The sequence below is a fragment of the Balaenoptera physalus genome, assembly GCF_965194825.1.
Source record: "Balaenoptera physalus genome assembly, chromosome: X".
Classification (NCBI taxonomy): Eukaryota; Metazoa; Chordata; class Mammalia; order Artiodactyla; family Balaenopteridae; genus Balaenoptera; species Balaenoptera physalus.
The window spans coordinates 119,005,882-119,021,284 of NC_138903.1; the positions used below are offsets into that span (position 1 = coordinate 119,005,882).

Below are 15,403 nucleotides of genomic sequence, written 5' to 3' on the forward strand. Positions count from 1 at the left end.
CAGCAGTGGGCCGGAGCGGGTGATAATCACTCACTGATGACACCAGGAGGGCTGTGTCTTGTTGCTGACAATGGGGACGTAGCCTTCGGTGATGCTTTACTCCTTGAGGTTAACAGAAAACAGCCCCGCAGGGAGCTTTAATGGAAGACCTCAATGGCACTACTGGAGTTGTAGAGGATGAGGATGGTGATACGCTGACCATTGCTCTTTCCTGCTTCTCAAAATCTCTCTGGAGAGTGCGCGGAGGGGCGGGAGCAGGCGTCCTGCTGGTGATCTGGGTGGCACACCTCCTCCAGGGAGTGCCCAGAACCCGCCCCCTTGCTTAGCAGGATCCGAAGGCGCTTGGCGGTCTGCCCAGTCCCGCAGCAGTTTACGCCTGCTGGGTCCTAGCACGTCTTCTAGATGTTCAGGCCCAGGCCTGAGAGACTGGAGGAGCATCCCGTTTATTTTCATTTATACTCTTTTTCATCCAAAGGCAGGCCGGAGAGAGGTGGTCACGCAGTGGTGAAACACAAAACTTTTATTCAAGCTCTGGTTACTTCCAACCATGACCATTCTCTCACTTACTAGCTCCCTTTTTCTGGTCCTCTTCTCAAAAGTGGTGCCCCTTCTGATCGTGTTATCCTGTTTTCCAAATCTTTACAGGGATGTCTCCAGCTCTTTTGGTCAAGTTCAATCTTTTTTTTTAATAAATTTATTTATTTTTGGCTGTGTTGGGTCTTTGTTGCTGCACACGGGCTTTCTCTAGTTGCCACAAGTGGGGGCTACTCTTCCTTGCGGTGCACAGGCTTCTTATTCCAGTGGCTTCTCTTGTTGTGGAACATGGGCCCTAGGTGTGCGGGCTTCAGTAGTTGTGGCACGCAGGCTCAGTAGTTGTGGCTCACGGGCTCTAGAGCACAGGCTCAGTAGTTGTGGCGCACTGGGCTTAGTTGCTCTGCGGCGTGTGGGATCTTCCTAGACCAGGGCTCAAACCTGTGTCCCCTGCATTGGCAGGCGGATTCTTAACCACTGTGTCACCAGGGAAGCCCCCACGTTCAATGTTTTTACTAACAGCTCCCCTAATTCTGATCATTGGTACATTTTCTCCATCCCTTTGTCCTACAACTTTTTCTACCCCTCTAGTCCAGGAGTTAACTCGCTAAATTTCGACCTGCCTCTGCTATTGGCCAGTTAGCTGCCTTTGTTCTGTCTTGAATTGCCCCCCTGCCAATCAGCAGAAGATGCAGACCTTTTGGAGCCAGGGAACTTGCACAGAAAGGCCCTTGGGGAGGCGCACACGTCTCAGTATAAACAAATGACCTCTTGTTCTCCAAAGCTCTTGAGACACAAGGAGGAAAAATAATACGCTCTTCTACTATCTTTGTCCTATGATACCTACAATACTTTCTAGGTCCAAATACAGGCACTTTGCATTATAAGACAGCACAAGGAGCAGAAAGTAAGGGCGACAAGGATTCTTACAGAGGTCGCAAAATAAGATCCCTGCCGCTAGGAGAAAGAAAACTTTAGGAAATTTAAGAGCAACCCCCTGTCTTCCCCTCTCTCTTCTTCAGTTTTTTTCCCTTTCTTCCCCCTTCCCCAGACCTGCGCCGTCCAACAGAAATATAACTAGAGCCACATATGTAATTTTAAATGTTCTAGTAGCCACACACAAAAAATAGAGGGAGGGATAAATTAGGAATTTGGGATTAAAAGATGCACACTTATTATAAAATAGATAAACAACAAGGACCTACTGTATAGCACAGGGAACTATATTCAGTATCTTATAATAACCTATAATGATGGAAAAGAATCTGAAAAAGAATAGCTATATACACATATGTATAACTGAATCACTGTCTTGTACACCTGAAACTAACACAACATTGTAAATCAACTATACTTCAATAAAAAAATTAAGCCACAAAAAAGAAACAGGTGGAATTAATTTTAATGTTTTATTTAATGTAAGAGACTCCAAATATTATTTCAACATGTAATCAATATGAAGTTGGAGAGGTTTTGCATTCTTTTTACCGTGCAAATTCTTTGAAACCTGTTGTACAATGTACACTTCCAGACATCAGTTTCGGACTAGCTGCATTTCAAGCGCCTTATAACCACCACACTGGGCAGCAATGCCCAGGAATTCCCCTCCGCCCACCCTGGCAGCAAGAACTGAAGATGGCGGGGCGGTAACCCTGCTATTGGTACTAAGATAGGCAAAATCAGGAGGACGCGACTCTGTGATGCTGGGAAGTTGAAACCTCTCAGGCTGCTTCCCCCCTCCCCCCCGCCCCCCGGACACCGCGAGGCAGCTCTGAAGGCTGCGCGCGAGGAACCGCCAGAGCCGCGGGAAAGTGCTGGGCTGGGGACGCTGGGAGGAGAGAGAGGTGGCGGGGGAAGGGGGGAGGGGTGAGGGGCGGTGGAAGGCGTGGCGGGGACCCGCACGCATGCGTACTCCGCGCGCTCACAAAGCCAGCCAGGCCGTCTAGCCACCGGGCTCCAAGCCAATGTCTCGCCCGAACAAGTGGCCTTCCCTGGAGTTCTAATCCCACCAGCCGGTCTCGGCTTTTCCCTGTCCGTCCACGGTTCTTCCTTATCATTTCCGCTTCTCCCCTCCACTGGTTCCGATCTCGCCCATGGTGTGTGTCCTCAAGCGCTGAACTGGCTCCTAAAATGTGTACTCGTGGTTTCCGCCTGGGAACCAAGCTCTGTCGCCTGTGGCCCACCCTCCCCGGCCTCAGGTGGCTGCTGGGGCTGGGGCTGCTCCCGGGGCTTAAGGCCGCCCGCTGCGCGGCTTTTTATCTTCCCGGGTTGGCTCCGGTCAACTTCTGCGAGGCAGACCGAGACTGCTACCTGCAAGGTGAGGACTAGAGGGAGGAAGTGAGATGTGAGGGGAGGCTTCGGGTTGCGGTATGGGGCACACCGGGGCCGACCAGTGCTGGGAGCTCTCAGACTCTGACCTGGAATGCCAAAGCCCCCTCTGTGGGTGTGTTTCAGGGTCTCAATCGCTGAGCCTCGCACTTGGCGGATCCGGACCTCTCTTTTTCCCTGATCCTCTTTCCCTTCCTCTTGGCTCCTCCCCCATCGTCTCTTTTCCTCTAACTCCCTCTCAGCTTCTCCTCCGCCCACCTCACAGCTCCTCCTTTTACGCTTTTCTCTCCGCTCCTTGCCCGCGGTCTCTGGCTTCTTCCTTTCCACTCCCTCTCGACTCCGCCCCTTCCCTTCCCCTCTTTCCTCTAGGCTCCGCCCTCCCTCTCGGCCCCGCCCTCTTCTCTTATCTTGGTCCCTCTAGTTCCTGCTCCTGCTCTGTCCCGCCTACTCCCTCTCAGCCACTCCCCCTCCCCTCGGTTCCTACCTCTTCCCCCTTCCAATTGGCTGCTCCTCCACCTCTCTCTTAGCTCCTCCTCCATCATAGCTCCTCCCCTCCCCCCTCCCGCTCGAAGGTTCCTTCCTCTCCTACTCTGTGTCGTCTCCCTCTCTCCCACTTCCCCTCCCTACTGTCCCCCTTATACTGAATATAATCTGCCTTTCAAGACTCACACACTCACTAGGTCTTCCTTAGATATAGTCCCACCATGTTTCTGTCACCCCTTACTCCTGTGGTCTCACACTTTTACCTCCTTAATTCTTGTTAATTCACGTTGGTTTCTCCTGGGCCCTCTCCACAAACAGCAAGATAATATTGTTTACCTCTCAGACTTGTGAGAATAAAATGAGACAACGTATGAAAAGCACTGACAAAAACACCTGGCACCTGGTAAGCCTTAAATAAATGGTAACCATTATCATTATGAGTTTTCTCTAGCCAGAGATTTCTGGCACAATTCCTCTTCCGCATGTCCACCAAACCCCGATAATTTTTTGACTCCCTTCCTTGACAGTCTAGTTTTTGTAACTGTAAACTCACTCTAAAAAAATTTTTTGCAAGTAATCAATTCAAAAAGTATTAATGAATAGTAAGACTTATTTTCTGACCTCAGGTTGCCCAGTCGAGTGTGTGGGGTAACGTTCTCTTAGAAGGAACCACAGAGGCATTACAGAGTTGAGAACAGTGCGGGGTGTGGTTTGACTATAGACTTAGCCAAGTTGAAAGCTGGGGTTTTTAGAGGCCAGTTCTAGGTGCAGCAAACTTGCTCTTAATCCTGGAGCTTGCCTTTTCCTGTGAGAAGTATTGATGGTGGTGTTTTGAGCCATCATCTTGTCAAATATGTGTAACTAAGAAATAGCATTTAAAAATTATTTTACACCTGCCTTTTCTCTGACTGGTAATACCTAGTCCTGGCTCTTTATTTCAGCAGGCTTCCTAGCAAAGAAATAAAATCTTTAACGAATTTCTTTCTTTTCTTTTCTTTCTTCCTTCCTTCCTTCCTTCGTTGGGTCTTCGTTGCTGCACGCGAGCTTTCTCTAGTTGCAGCGAGCGGAGTCTGCTCTTCCTTGTGGTGAGTGGGCTTCTCATTGTTGTGGAGCACGGGCTCTAGGTGCGTGGGCTCAGTAGTTGTGGCACATGGGCTCAGTAGTTGTGGCTCGTGGGCTCTAGAGCACAGGCTCAGTAGTTGTGGCGCACGGGCTTAGTTACTCTGCAGCATGTGGGATCTTCCCAGACCAGGGCTCGAACCCGTGTCCCCTGCATTGGCAGGCGGATTTTTAACAACTGCACGACCAGTGAAGTCCTGGAATTTCTTTTCTGTAAGCTCTTTTCTTTTTAGGCAGCTACTTGCCAACCTAAATGTGTTCTACTGTTTTTTTTTAACATCTATATTGGAGTATAATTGCTTTACAATGGTGTGTTAGTTTCTGCTTTATAACAAAGTGAATCAGCTGTACATATACATATATCCCCATATCTCCTCCCTCTTGCGTCTCCCTCCAACCCTCCCTGTCCCACCCCTCTAGGTGGACACAGCACCAAGCTGATCTCCCTGTGCTATGCGGCTGCTTCCCACTAGCTATCTATTATACATTTGGTAGTATATATATGTCCCTGCCACTCTCTCACTTCATCCCAGCTTACCCTTCCCCCTCCCCGTGTCCTCAAGTCCATTCTCTATGTCTGCATCTTTATTCCTGTCTTGCCCCTAGGTTCTTCAGAACCTTTTTTTTTTTTTTTTAGATTCCATGTATATGTGTTAGCATACAGTATTTGTATTTCTCTTTCTGATTACTTCACTCTGTATGACAGACTCTAGGTCCATCCACCTCACTACAAATAACTCAATTTCGTTTCTTTTTATGGCTGAGTAATATTCCATTGTATATATGTGCCATATCTTCTTTATCCATTCATCTGTCGATGGACACTTAGGTTGCTTCCATGTCCTGGCTATTGTAAATAGAGCTGCAATGAACATTGTGGTACATGACTCTTTTTGAATTATGGTTTTCTCAGGGAATATGCCCAGTGGTGGGAGTGCTGGGTCGTATGGTAGTTCTATTTTTAGTTTTTTAAGGAACCTCCATACTGTTCTCCATAGTGGCTGTATCAATATACATTCCCACCAACAGTGCAGGAGGGTTCCCTTTTCTCCACACCCTCTCCAGCGTTTATTGTTTATAGATTTTTTGATGATGGACATTCTGACTGGTGTGAGGTGATACCTCATTGTAGTTTTGATTTGCATTTCTCTAATGATTAGTGATGTTCAACGTCCTTTCATGTGTTTGTTGGCCATCTGTATATCTTCTTTGGAGAAATGTCTATTTAGGTCTTCTGCCCAGTTTTGGATTGGGTTGTTTGTTTTTTTGATATTGAGCTGCTTATAAATTTTGGAGATTAATCCTTTGTCAGTTGCTTCGTTTGCAAATATTTTCTCCCATTCTGAGGATTGTCTTTTTGTCTTGTTTATGGTTTCATTTGCTGTGCAAAAGCTTTTAAGTTTCATTAGGTCCCATTTGTTTATTTTTGTTTTTATTTCCATTTCTCTAGGAGGTGGGTCAAAAAGGATCTTGCTGCGATTTATGTCATAGAGTGTTCTGCCTATGTTTTCCTCTAACAGTTTTATAGTGTCTGGCCTTACATTTAAGTCTTTAATCCATTTTGAGTTTATTTTTGTGTATGGTGTTAGGGAGTGTTCTAATTTCATTCTTTTACATGTAACTGTCCAGTTTTCCCAGCACTACTTATTGAAGAGGCTGTCTTTTCTCCATTGTATATTCTGCCTCCTTTATCAAGGATAAGGTGACCACATGTGCATGGGTTTATCCCTGGGCTTTGTATCCTGTTCCATTGATCTATATTTCTGTTTTTGTGCCAGTACCATACTGTCTTGATTACTGTAGCTTTGTAGAATAGTCTGAAGTCAGGGAGCCTGATTCCTACAGCTCCATTTTTCTTTCTCAAGATTACTTTGGCTATGCGGGATCTTTTGTGTTTCCATACAAATTGTGCAATTTTTTGTTCTAGTTCTGTGAAAAATGCCAGTGGTAGTTTGATAGGGATTGCATTGAATCTGTAGATTGCTTTGGGTAGAAGAGTCATTTTCACAATGTTGATTCTTCCAATCCAAGAACATGGTATATCTCTCCATCTGTTTGTATCATCTTTAATTTCTTTCATCAGTGTCTTATAGTTTTCTGCATACAGGTGTTTTGTCTCCTTAGGTAGGTTTATTCCTAGGTATTTTATTCTTTTTGTTGCAGTGGTAAATGGGAGTGTTTCCTTAATTTTTCTTTCAGATTTTTCATCATTAGTGTATAGGAATGCAAGAGATTTTTGTGCATTAATTTTGTATCCAGCTACTTTACCAAATTAATTGATTAGCTCTAGTAGTTTTCTGGTAGCATCTTTAGGATTCTCTATGTATAGTATCATGTCATCTGCAAAAAGTGACAGTTTTACTTCTTCTTTTCCAATTTGGATCCCTTTTATTTCTTTTCTTCTCTGATTGCTGTGGCTAAAACTTCCAAAACTATGTTGAATAATAGTGGTGAGAGTGGGCAACCTTGTCTTGTTCCTGATCTTAGTGGAAATGGTTTCAGTTTTTCACCATTGAGAACGATGTTGGCTGTGGGTTTGTCATATATGGCCTTTATTATGTTGAGGTAAGTTCCCTCTATGCCTACTTTCTGGAGGGTTTTTATCATAAATGGGTGTTGAATTTTGTTGAAAGCTTTTTCTGCATCTGCTGAGATGATCATATGGTTCTTCTCCTTCAGTTTGTTAATATGGTGTATCACATTGATTGATTTGCGTATATTGAAGAATCCTTGCATTCCTGCGATAAACCCCACTTGATCATGGTGTATGATCCTTTTAATGTGCTGTTGGATTCTGTTTGCTAGTATTTTGTTGAGGATTTTTGTATCTGTGTTCATCAGTGATACTATAGTTTTCTTTTTCTGTGACATCTTTGTTTGGTTTTGGTATCAGGGCGATGGTGGCCTCGTAGAATGAGTTTGGGAGTTTTCCTCCCTCTGCTATATTTTGGAAGAGTTTGAGAAGTTTAGGTGTTAGCTCTTCTCTAAATGTTTGATAGAATTTGCCTGTGAAGCCATCTGGTCCTGGGCTTTTGTTTGTTGGAAGATTTTTAATCACAGTTTCAATTCCAGCCCTTGTGATTTGTCTGCTTATATTTTCTATTTCTTCCTGGTTCAGTCTCGGAAGGTTGTGCTTTTCTAAGAATTTGTCCATTTCTTCCAGGTTGTCCATTTTATTGGCATATAGTTGCCTGTAGTCATCTCTCATGATCCTTTGTATTTCTGCAGTGTCAGTTGTTACTTCTCCTTTTTCATTTCTAATTCTATTGAATTTCGTCTTCTCCCTTTTTCTCTTGATGAATCTGGCTAATGGTTTATCAGTTTTGTTTATCTTCTCAAGGAACCAGCTTTTAGTTTTATTGATCTTTGCTATCATTTCCTTCATTTCTTTTTCATTTATTTCTGATCTGATCTTTATGATTTCTTTCCTTCTGCTAACTTTGGGGTTTTTTTGTTCTTCTTTGTCTAATTGCTTTAGGTGTAAGGTTAGGTTGCTTATTTGAAATGTTTCTTGTTTCTTGAGGTAGGATTGTATGGCTATAAACGTCCCTCTTAGAACTGCTTTTGCTGCATCCCATAGGTCTTGGGTCATCGTGTTTTCATTGTCATTTGTTTCTAGGTATTTTTTGATTTCCTCTTTGATTTATTCAGTTATGTCTTGGTTATTTAGTAGCATATTGTTTAGCCTCCATGTGTTTGTATTTTTTACAGTTTTCTTCATGTAATTGATATCTAGTCTCATAGCGTTGTGGTCGGAAAAGATACTTGATACGATTTCATTTTTCTTAAATTTACAGGCGCTTGATTTGTGACCCAAGATATGATCTATCCTGGAGAATGTTCCATCAGCACTTGAGAAGAAAGTGTATTCTGTTGTTTTTGGATTGAATGTCCTATAAATATCAATGAAGTCCTCATTGTTTAATGTTTCATTTAAGCTTGTGCTTCCTTATTTATTTTCATTTTGGATGATCTGTGCTTTGGTGAAAGTGGGGTGTTAAAGTCCCCTATTATTATTGTGTTACTGTTGATTTCCCCTTTTATGGCTGTTAGCCTTTGCCTTATGTACTGAGGTCCTCCTATGTTGGATGCATAAATATTTACAACTGTTATATCTTCTTGGATTGATCCCTTGATCATTATATAGTGTCTGTCTTTTTCTCTTGTAATAGTGTTATTTTAAAGTCTATTTTGTCTGATATGAGAATTGCTCCTCCAGCTTTCTTTTGATTTCCATTTGCATGGAATATCTTTTTCCATCCCCTCACTTTCAGTCTGTATGTGCCCCTAGGTCTGAAGTGGATCTCTTGTTGACAGCATATATATGGGTTTTGTTTTTGTATTCATTCAGCCAGTCTATGTCTTCTGGTTGGAGCATTTAATCCATTTACATTTAAGGTAGTTATTGATATGTATGTTCCTACTACCATTTTCTTAATTGTTTTGAGTTTGTTATTGTAGTTCTTTTCCTTCTCTTGTGTTTCCTGCCTAGAGAAGTTCCTTTAGCCTTTGTTGTAAAGGTTTGGTGGTGCTGAATTGTGTTAGCTTTTGCTTGTCTGTAAAGGTTTTAATTTCTCCATCGAATCTGAATGAGATCCTTGCTGGGTAGAGTAATCTTGGTTGTAGGTTTTTCCCTTTCATCACTTTAAATATGTCCTGCCACTTCCTTCTGGCTTGCAGAGTTTGTGTTGAAAGACCAGCTGTTATCCTTATGGGGATTCCCTTGTATGTTATTTGTTGCTTTCCCTTGCTCCTTTTCATATTTTTTCTTTGTATTTAATTTTTGATAGTTTGATTAATATGTGTCTCGGCGTGTTTCTCCTTGGAGTTATCCTGTATGGGACTCCCTGCGCTTCCTGGACTTGATTGAGTATTTCCTTTCCCATATTAGGGAAGTTTTCAACTATAATCCCTCAAAGATTCTCTCAGACCCTTTCTTTTTCTCTTCTTCTTCTGGGACCCCTAGAATTCGAATGTTGGTGTGTTTAATGTTGTCCCAGTGGTCTCTGAGAGTGTCCTCAATTCTTTTCATTCTTTTTTCTTTATTCTGCTCTGTGGTAGTTATTTCCACCATTTTATCTTCCAGGTCACTTTCCCTTTCCTGTGCCTCAGTTATTCTGCTATTGATTCCTTCTAGAGAATATTTAATTTCATTTATTGTGTTGTTCATCATTGTTTGTTTGCTGTTTAGTTCTTCTAGCTCCCTGTTAAACATTTGTTGTCTTTTCTCCATTCTATTTCCAAGATTTTGGATCATCTTTACTATCATTACTCTGAATTCTTTTTCAGGTAGACTGCCTATTTCCTCTTCATTTGTTTGGTCTCGTGAGTTTTTACCTTGCTCCTTCATCTGCTGTGCATTTCTCTGTTTTCTCATTTTGCTTAACTTACTGTGTTTGGGGTCTCCTTTTTTTGCAGGCTGCCAGTTCATATTCCCTTTGTTTTTGATGTCTGCCCTCAGTGGGTAAGGTTGGTTCAGTGGGTTGTGTAGGCTTCCTGGTGGAGGGGACTAGTGCCTGTGTTCTGGAGGATGAGGCTGGATCTTGTCTTTCTGGTGGGCAGGACTGCGTCCAGTGGTGTGTTTTGGGGTGTCTGTGAGCCGTAGTTTGATATTAGACAGCCTCTCTGCTAACGGGTGGTGTTGTGTTCCTGTCCTGCTAGTTGTTTGGTATAGGGTGTCCAGCACTGTAGCTTGCTGGTTGTTGAATGGAACTGGGTCTTAGCATTGAGATGGAGATCTCTGGGAGAGCTTTCACCTTTTGATATTATGTGGAGCGGTGGTGTCTCTGGTGGACCAATGTCCTGATCTCCCCCCTCCCACCTCAGAGGCACAGGCCTGACACCCGGCCAGAGCACCAAAACCCTGTCATCCACACGGCTGCTACTGTTGGCAGGTCTCCTGCAGAGGCGGGGGGTGGCTGTGGCTCACTGCGGGGGCAAGGACACTGGCAGCAGAAGTTCTGGGAAGTACTCCTTGACATGTGCCCTTCCAGAGTCCACCATTAGCCCCACCCATGTGTTCTACTTTTTATTCTGAGATTGCACCTTCTTTCCTTTGGTGAGTCTCTCATTTTTATGTTTAACACTCCAAACTTCCCTAATTCGGTAGTGTCCAGGCCCTTGATTTCTTTTTTTTAAATTAGTTTTTAAAGTTTTACTATTACAAAAGCAATAACATGAATGGAAGATGGTTATAAAAGGCAGATAGGCAAAAATAAGGAAAGAAAAACATTTCTAACAACTAGAAAATTGGCATTGTTGATACCTTAGAATATATTCTAGATTTTAAAAAATACATATTCATATCCAGATTTGTACTTTGAATAGACTTGATTTTTTAGAGCAGTTTTAGGTTTGCAGCAAAATTCAGCAGAGTATAGAGTTACCGTATACCCCTGCCTCCACACATGCATCGCCTTCCCCATTGTCAACATCCCCCACCACAGTGGGCCATTTGTTACAATTGGTGGGCCTACACTGAATCGTCGTTATCACCTATAGTCCATAGTTTACATTACAGTTCAATCTTGGTGTTGTACATCCTATGAGTTTGGACAAATGTATAATGACGTGTATCCATTATTATAGTATCCTACAGAGTAATTTCACTGCCCTAAAAGTCCTCTATGTTCTCTGTTTATTCATCCCAACTTCCCTTTAACCCATGGCAACCAGTGATGTATTTATTGTCTCTATCGTTCTGCCTTTTCCAGAATGTCATATAGTTGGAATCATACAGTGCATAGCCTCTTCAGATTGGCATCTTTCCCGTAGCAATATGATGAAAGGCTCCTCCATGTCTTTTCATGGGGGTCTAGCTCATTTGTTTTTAGTACTGAATAATATTTCATTGTCTAGATGTACCATAGTACATACATTCATCTATTCACTTGCTAAAGGACACCTTGGTTGCTTCCAAGTTCTGACAATGATGAATAAAGCTGCTATAAACATTGTGTATAGGTTTTTGTGTTTACATAAGTTTTCAGCTCCTTTAAGTAAATACCAAGGAGCAAAATTTCTGGACTCGTATGGTAAGAGTATGTTTAGTTTTGTGAAAAAGTGCCAAACTGTCTTCCACAGTGCTGTACCATTTTGCATTCCCACCAGCGATGAATGAGAGTCCACATGCATTTTTTTTACCAAAATAAAATCATAGTATACATGTTATTTTGTAACCTGCACTTTTCTGTTAACAACTCCATCTTTCCACATCAATACCTTTTAAAATCTCATCTATTACCCAGTTCACAGTCAGATTTCCCCCGCTATCCCTGAACTATCCAAGCCAGAATCCAATCTAGGACCACAAATTGCATCTGTTTGTTATATTCTTATGGCTTTTTAAATCAAGCACGTTTTTCCCCTTTTCTTTTCATAACAGTGACTTATAAAAGGGACCAGTCTGTTTTTCTTGTGGAATGTCCCTCCTCTTGGATTTGTCTGTTTTCTGCCTTGTGATAGCATTTAGCTTGGTTTAATGGTTAAACTCGAACGCTTTGGAAAGTAATTTGAAATATGTATCAAAGTCTACAAAAATGTTTATCCTTCTTGATTGTAGTGATCCCACTTAGAATAATATGCAAGGACACAGGCAGATGAGAGGATTTCTCTGAATGTCTCATCTATCTGGGTCCTTTAGTCACATAAGTACACCTCCCTGGAGGGCACCAGTTTCTTGAGAATCTTTCTTTTTGTGAATATACAAATATGTTTTTATATTCTTTTTTCCTTCCCCCCTTTTTACACATATGGTAGCATACTGTTCTCATGTCATGTTCCTTTGTTCATTTAACAATAAACTTGGAGATTGTTTTATTTAATTGCGTAAGAAACATCCTTATTCTTTTTTAATGGTTGCATAGTATTCCATTATAAGGATGTGCTATAACTGATATACATACTCCCTTATTTATGTATTTAGCTTGTTTCCATTCTCTTGATCTTACCAACCATTGCTGCACGTGGGAATATATCTGTAGAATAAATTCTAGGAATGGAATTGCTGGGTCAAAGAACATATGTTCTTAACAATTTTTTCTTTATTGAAGTATAGTTGATTTACAATATTATGTTAGTTTCAGGTGTACAGCAAAGTGATTCATATGTATATATATATATATATATATATATAAATATATATATATATTCTTTTTCAGATTCTTTTCCATTATAGGTTATTACAAGATATTGAATATAGCTCCCTGTGCTATACAGTAGGTCCTTGTCGTTTATCTATTTTATATATAGTAGTGTGTATCTGTTAATCCCATACTCCTAATTTATCCCTCCCCCACTGCACTTAACAAGTTTGATAGTGCCAAATTGCTCTCCATGGAGGTTGTGTTAATTTGCACTCCCACCGGCAGTGTGTTAGAGTGCCTGTTTCTCCACAGTTTGACAACAGTGTGTTATCAAAGTTTTAGATCTTTGCCAATCCAATAGGTGAAAAATTGTGTGTTGTGGTTGTAATTTGCATTGCTTTTATTAGGAATCTTTATTGAGAATCTTTTCATGTAATTAAAAGCCAGTTGTATTTTCTGTGAACTATCTGTATATCCTTTGCTGATTTTTATATTAAGTTGAACATTAACAGTTTTCTTTTGTTTAAAATTTTATTTATTTATCTATGTATTTATTTATTTATGGCTGCCTTGGGTCTTTGTTGCTGCATGCGGGCTTTCTCTAGTTGCGGCGAATGGGGGCTACTCTTTGTTGCAGAGCATGGGCTCTAGGCATGCGGGCTTCAGTAGTTGTGGCACGTGGGCTCAGTAGTTGTGGCTTGTGGGCTCTAGAGGGCAGGCTCAGTAGTTGTGGTGCACAGGCTTAGTTGCTCCGTGGCATGTGGGATCTTCCCCGAACAGGGCTCGAACCCGTGTCCCCTGCATTGGCAGGCGGATTCTTAACCACTGTGCCACCAGGGAAGTCCCGCATTTTAAAATATAGTTGAAATCTTATGTACTTTGTCAGTTTTGGGACTCTAGATGAGAACTATTATCTTTAATTATCTGCTGTGCTTTAGAAACCTTTGCCTATTCACCTTTATAAAACTATAACTCATATATGTTGCTATTGCTAAATTTCTGATTAGATTTCACTAAGTGTAGATCCAATTCTCTTGTTTACAGAGTTATAGTAAGGTTATTTACATGTGTTCCCAAGTGAGATAACTTTCCATGTCCTTGTCTTTAAAAAAGAAAAATCTAACCACATGGTATAGATGATAGCAGATGTTCAATTTTTTAAAAAGCAGGGTATGAAATTTTGAAAAAGAATAAAGGATTACCCAAGTTCTGCTGTTTTAGTGATTTAAAAAATCCTGTCTGGTAAATTATCAAGAACACAGCTGAGATCCAGGGAAGTAAGCAAAAACGTCCTGTGAAGAGCCAGAAGAGATGTTATAATGTTCATGAACTAACTTCATGCTCTCAGACAGTCTTTTTGACATAGGCTTTCTTTTTGGCCTTGCTGTGCGGCATGCGGGACCTTAGTTCTCTGACCAGGGATGGAACCGAGGGCTCCAGCAGTGAGAGCGCTGAGTCCTAACCACTGGACCGCCAGGGAATTCCCTCCATTTAAAGTTATTATAGGACTTCCCTGGTGTCGCAGTGGTTAAGAATCCGCCTGCCAATGCAGGGGATATGGGTTCGAGCCCTGGTCCGGGAAGATCCCACAGGCCGTGGAGCAACTAAGCCTGTGCGCCACAACTACTGAGCCTGTGCTCTAGAGCCCGCGAGCCACAACTACTGAAGCCCGCACGCCTAGAGCCCGTGCTTCGCAACAAGAGAAGCCACTGCAATGAGAAGCTTGCGCACCGCAATGAAGAGTAGTCCCCGCTCGCTGCAACTAGAGAAAGCCTGCGCGCAGTAACGAAGACCCAACACAGCCAAAAATAAAAAATAAATAAATTTTTAAAAGTTATAAAATATTGGTTATATTCCTTGTGCTGTACGATATATCCTTGCAGCTTATTTCTTTTATACACAGTAGTTTGTATCTGTTAATTCCCTACCCCTATCTTGCCCTTCCCCACTTTCCTCTCCCCAGTGGTAACCACTAGTTTGTTCTCTATATCTGTGAGTCTGTTTCTGTTTTGTTATATTCATTCATATTACTTTTTAGATTCCACATATAAGTGATATCATACAGTATATGTCTTTTTCTGTCTAACTTATTTTACGAAGCGTAATACCCTCCAGGTCCATCCATGGTGTTACAAATGGCAAAATTTCATTCTTTTTTATGGCCTTTTTCACATAGTTTTAACAAATCTGATCATTTATTACACAAATTGAGGGCTTGCCCTATACCAGATTAGGGGGAAAAAAAGAAGGGAGAAAAGGCATAATGACAGCTGACAGCCAAAATGAAAGAGAAACTCTTTACAAAAAGAAAGGAAACTCTTTACAAACAAGTTTATGTTCTTTGGTAGGGGTGGGGGGGGGTGGGTAGCAGAGGTGTAAATAGTTATCTCTTGCCATTCAGTTTTGGGGTAAATAGCTGTTTTCATCTCATTTGATACTGGAGATGTCACAGAGTCAAAGCAGGTGCAATGATTGATGCTCAAAATGACCCTGAGTCATCAAGGAAGGTTAAATTGTGATCATAATGTTTTGTTTAAGATAGGAAAGAGTGAAGTGTATTTTAGAATAATTCTTATAAAAATGGTTACAATAATGCAAGAAAAGCACTTATGCTGGTAGCTTTAATTATTTCAAGTTCTTAACTTGAGTTCCATGGACCCTAGAGGCCCTATGAAGCCTTTTAAAGCTGAACAGGGAATTTGGTGAATATGTGTGCTTTTCTGGGGCAAGGAGCCATAGCTTTCATCCTATTCTCAAAGGGTTCTATAATTTAAAAAGGTTAAGAATGGCTGAGGTATCTGAAAAATTTATGTATTCAAAGACCCCGATGATGCCAGATAAATGAAATGTTATGAATT

General features: G+C 41.7%; 1 pseudogene across 1 annotated transcript in view; it reads left to right on the forward strand.

Moving 5' to 3' along the window:
• The first annotated feature begins 2,530 nt into the window (after window positions 1–2,530).
• The window catches only part of LOC309652746 (transmembrane 9 superfamily member 2-like), a 112,397-nt pseudogene continuing 99,524 nt past the window's right edge, over window positions 2,531–15,403 (forward strand). Inside the window, exon 1 of the transcript XR_014268791.1 lies at window positions 2,531–2,848. The product of XR_014268791.1 is annotated as a transmembrane 9 superfamily member 2-like (transcript). The remainder of the gene's footprint in view (window positions 2,849–15,403) is intronic.